At 34.5% G+C, this 17,087-nt stretch overlaps 1 protein-coding gene across 6 annotated transcripts in view; it reads right to left on the reverse strand.

The window, feature by feature from the left end:
- Positions 1–11,144, reverse strand: part of LOC106873603 (protein phosphatase 1B) — a 71,582-nt gene extending 60,438 nt beyond the window's left edge. For 2 of the 6 annotated variants that reach the window (XR_008264335.1, XM_052968523.1), the window contains exons 1-2: positions 10,311–11,139; positions 9,193–9,392 (exon numbers count right to left, since the gene is read on the reverse strand). The gene's annotated coding sequence lies outside the window, so the exon portion shown is untranslated. Of the gene's footprint in view, positions 1–9,192; positions 9,393–10,310 lie in introns of all 6 variants that reach the window. The other 4 variants (XM_052968521.1, XM_052968520.1, XM_014921041.2 and 1 more) reach the window with 4 other exon arrangements.
- Between the last annotated feature and the right edge of the window lie 5,943 nt (positions 11,145–17,087).

Raw genomic sequence — 17,087 nt, forward strand, 5'->3', positions numbered from 1 at the left:
AACTCAAAGTTTGGATAACTTCAGCTTCTATTATTCAATTAAATTTAAATAACTATTGCTTACTAATTATGAGAATGATCGATCAGCTGAATAGTGAAGATTAATTCTTAACTACAAAGTATCAGATAATTTTAAGAAATAGGAAGCGACATGAAATTACGAAACTTTTTAACAATTAAAGAATTATAACTTGTCTCATATAATCTTTTACATGAACAGATTTAATAGGTCACAATGGCTGTGTCCTCTGTAGTTACTGAGAACAATTTTTTTCTAACAAAGATTGGCAAATGATACTAGTTCTAGTGTGTAGAAAAGTCTAAGATATTGGTAAATCCACTGAGAAACGTAATCTAAATTGACTGATCGTTTCCATTTCAGAAATACTAGACACTTCTTTTGTGTATTTTATACATAATACTTTTCTTCATGTGAAGGCACATGGCTCAGTGGTTAGAGCGTCGAACTTACAATCGTGAGGTTGTGAGTTCGATTCCCAGACCGGGCTGCGTGTTGTGTTCTTGAGCAAGACACTTTATTTCACGTTGCTCCAGTTCACTCAGCTGTAGAAATGAGTTGCGACGTCACAGGCGCCAAGCTATATCAGCCTTTGCCTTTCCCTTGGATAACATTGGTGGCATGGAAAGGAGAGGCTGGTATGCATGAGCGACTGCTGGTTTTCCATAAACAAACCTTGCCCGGACTTGTGCCTCGGAGGGTAACTTTCTAGGTGCAATCCCATGGTCAGTCATGACCAAAGGGGGTCTCCGACTTTTCTTTATATCCTTCTCCAGGAGCTCAATTAGCAATTTGAATCTACAACAAGCTTATGAAATACCTATCCATTTGTAGAGAGCTATGACTAAATATGTATTTAAATCTGCAAAGAAGACGAGAGGGGAGAACCTCAGGGGAGCATCCTGCATACTAAATACACGAGCTGTTGGTTGACCTTTTGATTGGCACATTAACTGGCTCCAGTATTTGCTTCACAAATTTACACAAATACTTCATAAAATTCCAACTTTCCTGAGGAACAGGAGGAATTAAGACATTTTTCATGGATTCCGAAATTTTTTAAAAATGCAATTTTATATAGAAAACTTGGTATTCAAACTTATTTCTATCATGAAGTCTTATGCATGGTTTCAAAACAATTGTTTAGTACAGATAATTATTCAACAATCTAAAATGATTTTATATACACACACACACACTCTCCACCTTACATTCACATTTCTAAGATACAATCAAATTCCTTAAACTCTTCCATTAGTAACTCTTATTCAAAGAAAGCAAATTAGCTTTCAGAAAAGCTTCAGATTTAACATTGCTCATTTGTTTATTTCAACTAAATGGTAAGGCAAATGACAATTGCAGAATATAACTGACAATAATCTCAGCTGTACATACATCTGTGAATATAAACCAAATTCAATACAAGAAACAAATATACATTTAACCCATCATAATCTGTAATGACATGCAACAATTAAAGTGACTATACAGACCTATACTAAATATAAGAGATATTGTAAATGAAAGTCGAGAGTGATGCATAAATCTTATACAAACACAAAATTGCATTTATGCAACTACGGAATAAGAAACAACACATGTGAAGGGGCTTCAACTGAGAATCAAAACTAGCTTTGAACAAGCAGCTAATTTCTACTGCTGCTGTACAATCTAAGACCTAAATCAATCTTATAGCTACACTTGGAAAGTCCCTATTCAGAGCACAGATCTAGATAAGACTTATTAAAGACTGGCAGCAATTGCCTATACAGCAAGCCCTCTGCTGATGTTGTTCAAGGGAACAAACACAAGGGCTGATAGAGCTCGGCATCAGTGTCATCACATGTAAAATAAGAACAAAAGCTGGAACAAATACCACAAGGCATTTCATCCCATTCTGAAAATCCAACATCCTGAGCTGGTACTCTATTTCATGAAGCACAGAATGTAAAGCATGAACAAATAACCACAAAAGAAATTGCCCAATACTCTAATGATTCTGCCTGATCCACCACTGTCTTACAACAAATGTAAATATATACAAAAGGAGAAATGGACCGAATCCTAATTTTATCTGCTGCTGCTGGCAAGTACTGACTTGCTAGTGGCAGCACTTTTTAAGTATCTAACATTGGGTTTCCTCAAAGGGAGATAGGAAAAAATGCAATCATTTATTTACGTAAGGATTTTGTCTGAGGTTTGCAACAATAAAAAGCATTCTTTTTCTGTGGGTCAAAGGTTGGAGTGTGCTGCTAAACAACTCCATGCCAATCAATCAGGTGGCCTTTATTTCGATGCCAGTTAGAATGTTTCGCGTAGAGGAGCCTGTGACCATAGCCCTTGCAGGCCGTCTCAGGCTGAAGAGATTGATGCCATTATCTTGAACAGCTTCATGTCAATGGCAACAGAAAAAAATACTGTCCCATATGTGAGAGCAGTGTTCCTTTGTAAGCCTCACTTGAACTTTGTATTTGTAGTAATCTAAGGAATATCATTCAAATGAATTTTAATTTAAGCAATCAAAGAAACTTCAATTCCTCTTCTCTAAAATAAAAATGAACACAATTCTACAGCTGAAGACGTTTGCAAAAGTTGAAGATGTTTGGTAATGTGCTTCATAGTTTTTGATTAATTCTACAAGCTGTCTACAAAGTTGTCCTCGACTATGTTTACCATGACATCTTGATAATTATATCAATGATTTGTCACATGTAGATGTGAATACCCAGCAAAAGAATATGCTTGACCATGACTAAACATCCCACTGTAAAAATAAAAACAAAAACCCTTATCCAAAGTAGCATCATTTTTGCCACACTAGCATGCCATTTCATTTATTTTACATTTTCCCCAAATATATGAACAGCTAAGCATAAAAAAGCAAGTACTCTTATTCAATCCAATGATGTTAGACATACAATCAGAAAATGTAAAGAATTCCAGAGAAAAAGAAAATTAGAATAATTCATAGCTACAAGAGACATCATTTGCTAATTTACAAGATATATTCCACAAAGTTGAAAATGTGCAGCTAATCTAGTTAATTTAAATTTATTTTGTAGATTGAAGACCTAGCCTACTTCAAATTACCAAAGTTATTCTTTGGGAACAATTTCTCTGACAATGATTCTAGTGGTTGAACATATTAGTGTATGTGAACTAGTGGAGTAGACTACCTTCACATTGCTTCTAAATCATCAGACTTCAGACAATAGCTATGTTTGACTACAAAATAGGTATTAATAACCTCAGGCACTACTCTACTTATCTGTATTAGACTTGTTATATTCCTTTCTAGTTAACACAGTAAACCACTTATTCAGTCAAGAAATCAAATAGCATTTGAAATCTTCAAGTGCACAGTTAAATCTTTACCTACTTAATATAACCTGAAATTTTTCAAGTTACCTTAGGGGAAAATGATATTGTAGTAGATATCTTTTAGTATTTAGATTCAAACTCAGAAAGAGGGGTGCCTAAAGAGTCTTGTGTGGTTTATCTTCTTTAGACAGAGGTCAACCCTGATTAAACAGACCTATGTTTAGAGCAGCTCTAACCATGACAATCATCTTTATTTCAGACATAGAACATGTAAAAACTACATCATTCACTGTCCTTTTTTCACAGACGTATTTGACTATCTTTAGCAGACCATGTGGTTATGTAAGGCTTTCTCTGTGCGTCCAACTGGCCCTTTATGCCAAGAAAGTTATGTTTAGATTTTATTTTCATTGTGGATTAGAATGGAGCAGGTTTCACCATACTATCCCATGCTGATTAATATTAATCCTGAAAATTTTATCCAATTTCACTTTTTTTGTTCAATAAGTAACCAATGATCAAACCAGCAATCGTATTTCCATCTCTTAACTGCTTTATGGCAATGTTTTCCAGGTCCCAAATACAAACTAAATATATTGGAGCCATTTCACATTGCTATTTGTAGATATAGGCACAATATTGCAATGTTGATATGGAATTTTTGAGCTGTGGAGTTACAGGGAGTCAGTAGATTTGATTAGAAGATTATTTAAGCCAAATACTTCTAATCCAAGTTAAAAAAAAAACAAAAAAACCCTAGCTCATATGAACAAAGTAAATAAAAATGAACACAATTATGAAAATTCAGAAACAAATTCTTTTGCTATTAAACCCAAGCTTGCAACTCTAAATTTTAAAAACCTAATTAATCACTGATGAAGTAAAAACATTAGATTCTACTCAAACATTCACACTATTTCCTACTGAAATCAAGATTTAACACATCAGTTGGTCACTTTAAATCTCAAATCAAACAGAAACTTCAATCTTCATACTGTAGCAATTCTCACCTCTAATATATTGGACAAAATCCAAGTTACCACTTGCATCAAAGACCTTTGAGACTGATTGTAGTTGCTATATAGTTTTTACTGTTTATTACATAAATTTGGTAGTAATACCAACAAAATTCTCCGTTTCATTGTTTTAAAACTAAACCAAACTTTAAAGTAACAAGTTTTAGCCAGGATTTCTCAACTATTCAACTAACATATACCGCTCATCCCACCAGTTCTTTTGGACAATTAAAAGATTAAAATGTTCATTATCTCTTCATTTTTATTACTAAATAGAAGCCTGAACTGTTTTTCTATAATATATTACAAAAAGAAATGGAACAATGATATTAGAAAGCAACCTGATGTTTTAACATGAATTCATTAAAGCCAAACTTTGACCTGTGACAATTGGTATGCAAACTCTCAACACTAATGTCCTTCTTCCTAAGACTTCTATAAAATTTATTTTTCTCTTAACTAGTAGACTGAACAGTATTGAATATCTTTTTAGAAAAGAGTAGAGGAAAAGTGGATTGTAAAGAACACTGGCTAGTTGAAACAACGCTATTAATTGGGATGTGATCAATATAGATGTCAGTTTTATTATTATTATTCACATGAAAGATCAAACTTAGATAATGAGTCAATGTTGAAGAGGTAACAATGCTGAAATATGGTAGAAATGTTATCAGCTGAACAAACATTTTAATTAGATAGTAGACACATCAATCCAACATCATAAGCAAGCATACTTTTTTTTTTTTTTTTTTTTTTTTTTTTTTTAATTGAACTGGAAGAAGGGACTGTGCCCATGGCATTTTCAGGCCCATCCCAAACCCTCCAACTGATGCTGTCAGGAGTCTACTTACACTTTTGCAAATTGATGACTGCGAGAAAGGTATGTGAGCAAAAAAGAATTTCAGAAGGCTAACATTTTGAGTGCAATGTTTAGTGCAGGGCTTGAGGAAGGGGTAATTTTACATGATACAGGTTATAGGAGAAGAGTAAGATGGAAGTGCCAGAGTGAAGCTGTGAGAAGTTAGTCACGGTAGGAGCTGAATACAGGGCAAAGAGAGGAGAGAGAGAGAGAGAGAGCAGATCTGTAGATTAGTGGTTGGAGGGTGTTTGTGAGTGACATACTAATCAGTCAAATGATCCTTCTCGGGATGAAACCTAGAATGCCTGTATGTGTGTGTGTGTAGCAGTGGACCATCCACAATGTGGGTTTTACTTGATCATTACAAAGGATTAGATGATGTTGGGAGATGAAGTATCTTCTGTCTCTGAAAAGAAAAGCTAGTCTTTGCTAAGTTCAGGATGTGTGTTCACCAAGAGAATCTTAATGATAATGAAGCATAGTATTTGAAGTGATTCTAAAAGCTCTAGATGCATGTTGTATGCTTAAGGGAGGAAAGTGCAACAATGTTTTTTACATGTGTTACAATAGTGTCTTTTTTGTTGTTGGTTAAGAACTCATTAGCAAACCAAGCAAACCCTGCAAATACAGCTTGGGAAACACCCTGAAATACTTCCATAGTCGTACTCAACAGAACCTCAACATTCAAATTTTATCTGGAAAACACTACACAAAAATTAAGAAGCTAGCTGGAATGTCTGGGGCAGCATTTTAAACTGTGCTGTGAACATCCACTATAGCTTTATGTTAGAGTAAGACAGAGCACATTATGTTGTTCTGTCTGGTCACTTCCATCTCAGAACTGAACAATGCAATAAAGCTGGTGTAGTGTATATCAACTGGATCACAAATTTAATAATGGAGGTGTGAGAGAGACCATATGAAACGACAAATCACTGGAGGATGTTTTTTGGTCTATTCATGGAGTTGATAAGATGTCTAGGTTGCATGTGGATGATACTTGGATGCAGAAAGTCAGGAAAGTACAAAGAGCCTATCATCAACATAGGAGAGACCTTGTTGGTCAGTATGTCTGATATATAGGGAGAGTGATATAGCAAAAAAAAAAAAATTGGCCTATACCAATGTTGATAGAGATTCATCAGTACAGTCAGCACAACAATACAATCTGACAAGAAGCCACTAGGAGGCCCAGCTCAGATAATGTATAGAGTCAACAACTATTGAAGAGGTTGCAAGAAGCAACAAAAATTTTAGAAAAAAGTAAATGAGTGGAAATCAAACTGGTGAGTGTGTTAATAAGACACTAAAACAGAATGACTCTCCCCAGATAATAAAATATTTCAGTAGAATTATGCACAAACCATCTGAGTTGAACTGTGAGTTTTGTTATGTACAGGATGTAGAAGAACACAATGAGGATGGTTTTTGATAGGTCAAGAGTGATGTTCATGAACTGCCAGGGATAGGATAGAACTGGTGAAGGAAGCTTTGACCAATTAGCTGATGTAGTGAGTGTCCAAAGTTAGGGAGGTGATGTAGTGAGTGTATGGTTGAGATTTGGCTCTTGTCAGATGAAGGTAGCAGAAGAATAAATGGTGACTGTTTGGCACAACAAAAGTGATCAAAGACGTTTGGAATGTCTGTGTGGTAAGTTTGTAGGGAAAGAGACTAATCGATGTAGAGGGTTAAGGTTGTAACACATTTGGTTTCTGCACTGACAACATCAGTATAGGATGAGTGTCAGAGCCAATTAAGAGGTGCAAGGATTTAAGTCATTAAGGGCAATGACTTCAGAAAGGGACATGGCTGAAGATTTGTTGGTGATGCAATAAGTTCAGAAAGTGGTAATCGAAGTAGATGTATTTGAAATAGCAGGGAAGGGAAACTTCGAACCAGAGTAACTGGAGGTATTTGTTATTGACATCCAGGTGAGTTAAGTCAGTGGCAGTGATAGTGGAATCTTCGTGAGAATGCACAAAGAAACACCTTTCAGAGTAAAGTTGAAGTAGAGAATGTAATCCAGACAGCAGAAATTGATTATAGATAAGGGTTACGAGATATGTGCCTCAGAGGACGATAGGACGCGTGTGGTTTTTCATATTGTAGGAAAGAGCAATCTATATACTAACCCATTTTATCACTACAGAAAAACGCACTCCTCCCCTTTTAAAATCAGTCAAACAAGGATCTGAACACAGACCTTAAACCAGAAACTTAATTCAAAACAATTTTATTTTTAACATTTCATCCTTAAATAATCAAGAAAGGAGACCCTATGCGTTAGAAATAACTGTCAAATTTCCATCAAATCACACAAATACTGTCTTTAAAAAAAAGGACAGACAATATAATCCTAGAAACACAAAGAAGGATGAGTTATTGTAGAAACGCTTCCGATCCGAATCTGCTCAATCAGAGCAAGTATGGGGTTAAACAACCGTTGACCTTTTTGAAATTCCCTAAGCGTGTGGATCCATTTGTGAAAACGAAATTTCAGGATTTATAAACCACCATGTTATATATTACAAGAAAATGCTGTTTATTCCTCTTGTTAATTATTCAACATTTAATCCACGTTAGAATTTTGTTCGATAATCCTGCAACTTGTGGAAGTTTCTATTTAATTTCTTGAGCATTACAGTATTGATTCGATTAACATATTATTCATAATAAACATGTGACTATCATATTTATACGAACTTCTCGACGAATCACTTTAGAAAATTGACTCATTTTACAGCAATCTACCGACAATTTTGACTTCCAAAGAACAAGATCAAAGCTCACAACATAACGATATTTGAAGTTTCAAACAATGGCAGCTCAAAATGGACTTTGAAGCCTTTTGACAAGTAGAGGGCAAAGAAAGAGATCGATCGGGATGAGAAGCATTCGTTCTTTTACTAACCTACGCCGAAGATCTAAAATTGAAAGAAATATAAGAAACTATGGAGTAGATTTCGAAGTTGTGTAGGTCTTGTAATTACTGAATGTTCTAAATTTATATTAGATGTTAATTGGCCATGGATTTGAGGACGGTAGTGATTAAAGGGTACAGGGTAAGTACTATGTAGTTCCTGATACAAGAGACTCCCTGACTTTTCCATTACATGACAACTGGTCGTTAAAACTTAATTGAGAGCAAACAGTTCGAGAAAAACTGGAATAGTTCCTACAAGTTGGTACAGGTTGTGTCGTTGTGTCATTCAGGTAAGGGCGAACAACAAATCTGTAGAGTGTATTACGTTTCAAGTATGACATAAATTTAAGTTTCAAGAAATAGTTAATAACCTGGCGAAAGACATTTGTTTTAGATTTAAGAAAAGACTGTTTTTACTAAAAGTCTTTGTTTAACCTATAAACATCCGGCAATGGAAAGCAGTTTACTTTATTTTTACACCTCCCCACACACACATACAATTTACATTGTTCCACTTTTGAAAGGGCGGCAAATAGTACCAAAAGTAAATTTTATATAACTATCTAGATGGGGGGAAATAAAGAATTTAAACATCGGTTTAGACGATTACATATTCACAAATTAATGTTTCTGAATTGTAACTGAAAAACTACAAGGAAAAAAATGAAATGTGGTGTGTGTATATAAATAAATATATACGTATGTAGGTAGATGTATGCGTATGTCTGAGTCTGAAAGAGAGCACATGAGAATGTGTAAAGGGAGTTAATTAGGTAGGTGCAATGAAGGTAAGCTATCTTTAGAACTCGTTTCCTCTCTCCTCAGCTCGATGTCTTATTCTCTCGGTGCAGTCAAAGATATGGGGGGGGGGGCAAATATACCAGTCATATTTACTCCAAACAGCAAATCAATATATATAACACCTTGAGTTAGATTATGGGAATATAAAATAAATAGGAGAAACAATGAGATATTGTAAGGGGCTAAAAATAAGATTATTATTTTTTTTTTTCAAATTAAGAAAATGGTATACAAGTTTGAAACGACTTTCTCACCTTATTCCACAAGATTCTACTCCTGATGGTGTCTGCATATACAAACAACAATCAGATACCGACAACAGGATGCTGCTTGCTCCTCCTCTTACTTAAAAGTGACGAATCAGTTTTTTAACGTTTCCACTTTATTTATTGTATATTTAGAAACTGAAGCAAGTTTTTGTTTACTTTTTTTTTAAATATTAATCTGTTATCACCTGAAATATATTTAAAATATCTTTAGAAGTCATTCCACTTAAGGTGGCATTTACATTATTTATCCTCCATGTCACTTTTTCTAGCAAATGCCATTATATATATATATATATATATATACATATATCTATACCTATATATATATATATATATATATATATATATATATAGCAGCACGGATTAAAGTTTTCAGAGGACACCAAAGAACCTATCATAGAGAAACATTACAGGGTTGTTGGCTACTTTTTTTTTTTTAATATATAAACCAAAAACACGGAAAATAAATAATATAACCACAGCTAAAAAAACAAAAAGAAAAGAAAGAAATCAAGAGCGATTACATATGAAAAATAACGGTCCGGACCAATGAAGAGAGATTATGTTGGGATAGAAAAGTGTTGGAAATTATTGAGGCAGAAAGAAATAGTATGCTTAATGGTAAATATCTACGCCACACACACATAAACAAACCATACACTAAATCACACACATATATCTATCTATCTCTATATTATATATTATATTAGTACTTTAAAAAGGCGATGTTATGATGTAATTCTAACCCAATAGCAGTTGGAGAGGAAGTCGTGATAGTGGAGCATACACCATACTCTGAAATCTATTGATAGCTGTCGGGCTTTTTTTTTTTTTTCTCTTCTCTTTCGTTAAATCAACCTGTAATTCTAAATATATTAAGCAAACAATTATTTCAAAGCATTATTAATAATGTAAATTTCCTCCGATTGCGATTATCTCAACCGAAAAACTGTTAATGAATGTCTATAAAACCATTTAAGTTGTGCAAGAATCCCATTTTTGTCTTGATGTATATAAACTCGACATTATTTACCACCCAAACCTGCCTCACACTTCCCTGAACATTTTCAAATAGAAAAGACATTTATTTTAGGACTACTTACTTTGTTTTTAAAAAGGGGGAGAAACAAAGACTAGTTGGAGAGAGAAAAAAACTTGTTCCGTATCGTGTCGAATAATTAAGGCTTCTTTCAATCCGGTCCAACGTATGTATATCGGTTTGTGTATACATAGAAGTGAGTGTATATGTGTGTGTGTGTGTGTTAGAGTGTGCAAAAGCGTAAATATTGAGATGGAAAGACAAAAATAAAACGGGGGTGGCAGAGATTAAGAGTCTACAAAGTGAATGTGTCGTTTATCTTCTTTCACGGTTTATCATGGAGAGAGAAAAAAAAAAAAAAAAAAAAAAAAAAAAAAAAACAAGGTACTCGTTAGATTCAAAGAGAAACACTCTACATACTATATATATTAAAGTTGCAAGTTATCGGTATGTATATCGAATATAAACGACATACATTGGGGGGTATTTTGTGTGTTTTTATCCTTTCGATCTGTAAATTTTGTTTGACTTTGTTGTCGTTTTTCGAATCTGGAGTCGAAGGGGAAAAAATGATGGATTGTCGGACGGAGTGGCTGGCGGCGTTTGAACGATGTTTGTTGTATGTTTATATCCACAAAAGAAGGAAGAAGATCTCTTCCGAGATATAAATGTCGTTTCAGTAGTTTTTGTCGACGTCAAAAAATCTTAGAAGGGCGGTGCAGCAGTGCTAGGTGAGGGTAAACTTTCGGAGGTGACGGCTGTAGTAAGAGTAATATCTTCCATAACCGTCTCAACATGGCGGTACTGGTGGTGCTGACGACAGGGATCGGCACTGCGCACGCTCGAACTGTGGTGAGCGACAGAGAGAGGGGGAAGAAGACACGGTGAGGAGTAGTGTCGGAGCAAGGGAAAGATTAGGACGAGACACAGAAAGGGGGAGAGAGAGAGAGAGAGAGAAACGAACGCAGGAATCTATGGAGGGAGAGAGGGAGAGGAAAAATTAGGATAAATACGCATAAAGAAGTACGTAGGGTTTTGAAGTGAGTGACAGAAGTAAAGATGATCGTAGAAATACATAGTTTCAATTTTGAATCTAGAATATATCTAAATTTAAGAGAAATAAAGAAGAAATGAGAAAGCAAAACAAAATGTATCATTCCAAAATAGACAGTGCCGTCGCCCCCCCTCCCCTCCGTCTATAAGCAGAGTGATGTCATCGTTGACCAATCAAATGTTTCTAATGTAAGACTCTTGTTTCTCTTTGGTAAATACAAAATACACACGTTACGGTTAAAATGCGGATGGAGATTACGTTTTTAGACCAAAAAAAAAATTGAATTTACTATTAAAATATTTTACATCGAAAACATTTACACTTTATATGAATGGGTAGATGAAAACTTTTTTTTTTTCGCTTTTCTATACGTTTTGTAAATATATCGTAATTATTATGCAAAATAGAGGCGAGGGGGGGAACTATTTCTTTAAAGGTGTGACAATAATTTAAAACCAATGACACTTTTATTACTAAAACATTGGAATTTTAGCCTCAGTCCACTGATGGCTTCTGCTTAATAATAGTCTTATATCATCATCATCTATCTGCCATTATTTTAAGTGTCACTTCAGATGGGACTCTTTGCCTTTCATTATTACTAATTAATAATTCTGTTTCGTCATATCTCCTATTTACGACCATACTCCCACATCAATGATTCTATGTCATATTTCAAAACTTTACGATCTAACGCTCATCTCCCATGTTCTCGTATAATTTCCGTCATGGGAAAAATCCAACATTTTCTGAAAAAGTGCCAATAAATTTACATTAGTGATTCATATACAAAATATCTATTTTGACTTACTGAAGTAAAGATTTCAGCTTGTTTTGAACGTGTCATTGCGATTTTTGTAATGTTAAAGATTCATCTTTCGTCGCTTCAGTGTAATATATCTCGAAACAAACTATTTTTTTAAAATTTTATTTATCTCTACATCATTTATAAAATATTCACTGTCACATCGAATCTATCTTAGCTTCAGGTGACTGCTGCTGTGTAAACAGAAACGATGTCATCTGGCCTCAAATTTATGTCAGAATGCAACATACGATCTGTTCGAGATGTTATCTCTACAACAACGCAACGTTTACCTTAGAAGAATCTCTCATATTCTGATTATATTCTAATGGAGTTAGATAAATAAAATAATTGTGAAAAACGACATGCTTCTCTTATCATCATCACCATCACTATACACGCTTTAATGTTTACCTTTTTTCCGTTGATTAATTTGTATTGATTCTGTACAAGAGTCTTTTTTTTTTTTGGTTATACAAACTTTATCTATTTTTTTCTATTTCACAAATGTATTTATCATTCAATTCTAATAACTTGATTTAGTGTCTTTACTGTATCAGATAATTCTTCTATAATATAGAGTTTTGGGAATGAGCCATTTTCCTCAAAACTCCACATCGAGTCTTGCGTTTCCTTTTTGCAATCCGTGCTTTAATGAATCTTATATTCACAGCTATTTCTTCGATTCTCGAACTTCCACGATTCTGCCTTGACAAAACCTAAAATATATTTCACATCGGTACACAGCATCGCGCATTGACAGAATTCTTCAAACTTAACTGTCTCTACATGGTCGCTCGACCTGTTTGACAGAGCAGCCAACTTTCCCTCAAATTACACCCTATCTCCTAGGGGAGAAAACGCGTTAGATACTCCAGTCCCAAGTCCTAGATTCTCCAGACTGGAATGACTTTGATCATAAATCTACTCGGTCAAAGCTGACCTAGGGCTAAACACCAACAATCTGCAGGTATTAACTTTCCGACTACACGAAACGTCCTGATGTGACAAAATTCAACGACGACAAGGTTATTGCCTAAAGTGACGAAAAAAGTTTGATTAATGTTTCCTTGTTTAAGTTTTTCTTCCTTTCTTATGTATTCATTCTCCGCATATTTGAGCAGGTTGACTAGGTCTTCAAATATAAGCTTTAGAAGGGCACATTTTGTCGCTGGATGCTTTTTAATATCGAATAGTACGAAACTGACAGCTAGTTTCAAAGTAGATCTATTTCTAAAGTCAATGGGTTGCTCAAAGATCAAAGATCTCCATGGCAGTGGTTGTAAATAGAATTTTAAACCTTCAACACACAATTTTATTATTATTACTTTTTTCCCTGAGTATAAATTAGAAAGCTTTGTTGTGCTATAAAAATCCATCATCTTACTACATATATGCAATAAAACTATATACCATATTCTTCTTTATGTTGATGCATATTGAGCATTTTAAAATTAATTTTATAATTATAGATTTAAAGAAAAATTTAACTGTTGGAGAAAATAAAATCAAACTTATTTAGGTTCTATGTCAAATTAATTTCTTTTTACTATTCTTTTACTAATTAATTTCTTTTTACTCTAATTGTTCATGTGGTAAGCTGAAAGGGATTGATTCTCAGCATTACCGTTTGTATTAATAATTCTATTGATCCTGGAGAGATGAAGAATGAGTTGACTGACAGGGTTTGAACTTGGAATAATATGATGCAAAAACCTAGGTAGATATTGGTTTCGAATTTTAGCACAAGGCCAGCAATTTCAGGCAGAGGAGTAAGTTGATTACCCGACTGGCACATATTTTATCAACCCTGAAAGAATGAAATGCAAAGTTGACCCCAATGGAATTTGAACTCAGAATGTAAAAGACAGGTGAAATATCACTAAGCTATGCTAACAATTCTGCCTGCTTGCTGCTTTAAAAACTTGATGGATATTAAAATTGTAAATTCTAGTTTTTCTCTTTAAAAAAGCCACTGTCCAAAACAAAACTCATACCCCTCCATGGCATACTAACTTATTTCAATTTGATGATTTTTTTTTAAACTGATTTTTAGCTAAGGCAGGCTATCATTAGTTTTCTTGGAATCTGGTTTTTATTAGATTTTAAAGCATTTAATTCCCTTAGTAAATGATGCGATTTGACATGCAAAAAATGAATTTAAATCCATTTTTTTCATTATTGTAATTGCCACACACTTGCATTCAAAATATCTAACATGATAGCATATCAAATATTTTTGTTTTTTAAATTCAAAGAATATTATATACTTGTGAGTAGATAAAATTATGAGAATGAACAACTGAAGTTTATTATAAAAACATTGCTTTAATTCGATAATATGCAGAGAAACTATATTCAATAAAATTTGGTTTTAAGACTTGAATAATTTTGTAAGAGCAACTGTTTTTATTACAGAAGTTATATATATGTTTTTTCTTCTTTTATAATAACTATATAGAAAGATGCTTATTTTGAACTCGAGATATTTAATATGCTTACATTTGACTTACCAACTAAAAAGAAAGAATCTTGATAAAAACTGCACCACCTATATCTTTGAGTGGAAGATGACTTTTTAGGATAACCTTTTAGGTAGATGAGTTACTGCCTGAAAAAATCAATAACATTTTTATTGCCTGATGCAAAAGGGCAAGATCATAAATTTAATGGAGAGAGAGGCAGAACATAGGATCAGATGAGCTGAAATATTAACTAATTTTAGTCCAGCAAGAGTTTATTTTGGAAAGATAAAAAATATAATGATAACATAACAAGAATAAGTCTTGAGAATTTGTCAAACAGGAACTGTACATCCATGTTAACCAAATACTAACTCAAACTTAGTATTTAACACTACTAATCCTAGACAGTGAATTGGTAGAGTTGTTGGAGGGTGAGAATGCTTTATAGTATTTGTTCTGACACCTGGTGCTCTGAGTTCAAATCCTTTCAAGGTACAACTTTACCTTTCATCCTTTCAGAGTCAATTAAAGATATACGAGTCTCAAGCTGAGGATTGAACCCAATTGAAAGAATGCCAATCTGGATACCCTCTGGCATATCTTCTAGCTCTTTGATTTCTCAGTTCGTATTCCCCTGTGACCTTCTAAGGTGGTAGACTTAATCCATCACTAAATTGAACACCATCTGGCACTTTGGGTAGCTTTAACAGAGTCCAGTCCTTCACAAGCATTCAGGTCAGGCCTCTGGTCTAAGGGAACCTTCCACACACCCCACACCCCCACACACACCAGTTTTGGAGGCCCTATGACGCATCATGGGCACTGCCTTTCCTCCTGACTAAAAAAAAGATAAAATAAATAAAGATAGATAGAAACTGAGAGAAGCCTATTGTGTGATGTCAGTGTGCATGTGTGAAAGAGCATTGGTGTATTGGGAGAGAAGTTGGGCATGAGAGGAATTATAATGCAGTGTGCAAGAGAGGAGGCTGCGCTGGTTTGGTCATGTGATGCAGATGGATGAAGGCAGTTGCATAAAGAAATGTTGATCGCTTTAAAGTAAGGAGAAGTTCTGGAAGAGGGACACCCAGGAGGACGTGGGAAGGAGTACTGATGGCTGATCTCAAAATGCTGAATCTTACAAAGGAGATGACAGAGGACCAAGATTTGTTGCACATTGCTGTACTTGAGAAGACCCACCCACCAAAACAGAATTGAGATCCTAAAACCAAAGTGCCATGTAAAAGGCATTGGTGTGAGTGCTGGTGTCACATAAAAAGCACTGGTGCTGGTGCTACATAAAAAGCACCCAGAACCAGTGCTTTTGTGGAGTGTTTGGCATTAGGAAGGGTATCCAGTTGTAGAAACAGACTATGGAACTATGGTGCAGCTGCTGACCTTACCAGTTCCTGTCAAGCCGTCCAACCCATGCCAGCATGGAAAATGGATGTTAAATGATGATATGTGTGTCTTTGTATTTGTGTTTGATTCCCCACCACCTTTTGGCAACCAGAGTTGGTTTGTTTACATCCCTGTAACTCAGCAATTCAGCAAAAGAGTCAGAATAAGTACTGAGCTTTAAAAAAATGATATTGGGGGGATCGATTCATTCAACTACAACCCTTCGTGGCAGTACCCCCAGCATGGTCGCAGTCTAATGACTGAAACAAGTAAAGGATAAAAAAATGATAAAAGATCAGCTTAAATAATTAAGTAATTATTTTGATAAATTTTTCATTATTTTCAAAATTAATTGAAACAAAGGCAGTGCATTTCAGCAGAAATATGGAAACAAAAACGGTTAATAACATTCCAATTTAGATGAGATGTCAGGTTGTCTCCCCTGTTTTTTTAATCAGAGTTAGTCATTTAGAAAGTTACTATTCTCATCACTACGGATATAATTTTAATTTATTAAAATGGCTTTGTTTGCAACACCAAATATATGACCACGTTTTTTACTATAAAGTTTTCATGCAGGAGGCATCTCTCTCTTGTCCTGCAATAATTCACAAGGAGTGTTAGACATTAAACCCTGTCTCACAGACTAAAGGAGCCTGAACAGTCATTGGATACTAACTTTCCTCAGACTAACCAATGAGAAATTCTCAGAGACACTAGACTGCTATAATGATATACAGTATTATTGAAGTGCCTTTTCCCATTAGACCTATTCAGTATTGAAGATGGAGCAGGGCAAGTACAACCATTTGTTTTACATCCCTTCATCAATGCTGACAGGAGCTGAAAAAGATTATTTGAGGTAATATTTTACAACTGGATGTCTCTCTTGTTGCCAAGCTTACCTCTGTGTGTGTTTGAATAAGAAATTTCTTATCCTGCTAGTCTGCAAATGTGTAGAACTATGAGTGTATAGTTTACAAGAAATGCAAATATGACATAACTGTTTTGTTTAGTTGATTCAGAATTTCAATAATTACACATATATACATAATATATATATATATATATATATATATATATACACACACACACATACACACACACACACACACACAC

This window comes from Octopus bimaculoides, chromosome 6 (assembly GCF_001194135.2).
Source record: "Octopus bimaculoides isolate UCB-OBI-ISO-001 chromosome 6, ASM119413v2, whole genome shotgun sequence".
Taxonomy (NCBI): Eukaryota; Metazoa; Mollusca; class Cephalopoda; order Octopoda; family Octopodidae; genus Octopus; species Octopus bimaculoides.